The following is a 1,898-nucleotide window of genomic DNA, read 5'->3' as shown; positions in this document are numbered from 1 at the left end:
ACCCTGATCAGGCCAGATTTTCTGCTTCCCTAATTAATGCAGTCTCAGGTCCTGCCAGATTGGATTGGAGTAGACGCTGTGTTCCACTCACCAGAGGTCTTAAGATCCCGTGGGGGATCCTGTGGGTGTCCTTCCAGGTGTCTGGAGACTCCATGGTCAAGGAACCCTAGGTGCTGGCGTGGACGGAAGGGACTTGTGACCAGCAGCCTTATTTATAATGGCCAGAAACTGCAGAGAAACCAGATGTCCCCCAACAGAGTAATGGATACAGAAAATGTGGTACATTTACACAATGGAGTACCACTCAGTCATTGAAAAATAATGACTTAATGAAATTCCTAGGCAAATAGATGGAACTAGAAAATATCATCCCGAGCGAGGTAACCCAACCACAAAAGAACACACATGGTATGCACTCACTGATAAGTGGATATTAGCCCAGAAACTCAGAATACCCAAGATACAATTTGCAAAATACATAAAACTCAAGAATAAGGAAGAGCAAAGTGTGGATACTTCAGTCCTTCTTGAAAGGGGGAACAAAATATCCAGAGGAGGAAATATGTAGACAAAGAGAGGTTAGGAAAGGCCATCCAGAGACTGCCCCACCTGGGGATCCATCCCATATGCGGATACCAAGAAGTGCTTGTTGTCAGGAGCTTGGTGTAGTTGTCTCTTGAGAGGCTCTGCTAGAGCCTGACAAATACAGATACAGATGCTTTCAGCCAACCACTGGACTGAGCACAGGGTCCCCAATGGAGGAGTTAGAGAAAGGATTCAAGGAGCTAAAGGAGTTTGCAACCCCATAGGAAGAATAACAATATCAACCAACCAGAATCCCTGGAACTCCCAGGGACTAAATCACCAATCAAAGCATATACACTCTGAGCAACCCATGGCTTCAGCTGCACTGTAGCAGAGGATGGCCTTGTCAGACACCAATGGGAGGAGAGGCCCTTGGTCCCCTGTAGGCTCAATGCCCAAGTGTAGGGGAATGCCAGGGTAGGGAGGTGGGAGTGGGTAGGTGCGTGGGGGAGCACCCTCTTAGAAGCAGGGGGAGGGGGAATGGGATGGGGTTTCAGTAGGTGAAACTAGGAAAGGGGGTAATATTTAAAATGTACATAAATAAAATATCCACTTTACCTATCCCAAATTGGATAGGGGACTAATATCCAATATATATAAAGAACTCAAGAAGGTGGACTCCAGAAAATCAAATAACCCCATTAAAAATGGGGCTCAGAGTTGAACAAAGAATTCTCACCTGAGGAATACCGAATGGCTGAGAAGCACCTGAACAAATGTTCAACATCCTTAATCATCAGGGAAATGCAAATCAAAACAACCCTGAGATTCCACTTCACTCCAGTCAGAATGGCTAAGATAAAAAATTCAGGTGACAGAAGATGCTGGCGAGGATGTGGAGAAAGAGGAACACTCCTCCATTGTTGGTGGGATTGCAAGCTTGTACAACCACTCTGGAAATCAGTTTGGCGGTTCCTCAGAAAATTGGACATAGTACTACCGGAGGATCCAGCAATACCTCTCCTGGGCATATATCCAGAAGATGTCCCAACCGGTAAGAAGGACACATGCTCCACTATGTTCATAGCAGCCTTATTTATAATAGCCAGAAGCTGGAAAGAACCCAGATGCCCCTCAACAGAGGAATGGATACAGAAAATGTGGTAATTTACACAATGGAGTACTACTCAGCCATTAAAAAAATGAATTTATGAAATTCCTGGGCAAATGGATGGACCTGGAGGGCATCATCTTGAGTGAGGTAACCCAATCACAAAGGAACTTGCACAATATGTACTCACTGATAAGTGGATTTTAGCCCAGAAACTTAGGATACCCAATATATAAGATACAATTTGCTAAACACATGAAAT

Source organism: Mus caroli, unplaced genomic scaffold (assembly GCF_978045245.1).
Source record: "Mus caroli unplaced genomic scaffold, Mus_caroli_1 scaffold_7, whole genome shotgun sequence".
Lineage (NCBI taxonomy): Eukaryota > Metazoa > Chordata > Mammalia > Rodentia > Muridae > Mus > Mus caroli.
The sequence above is the reverse complement of the archived record's forward strand: the minus strand, read 5'-3'. Positions refer to the sequence as shown.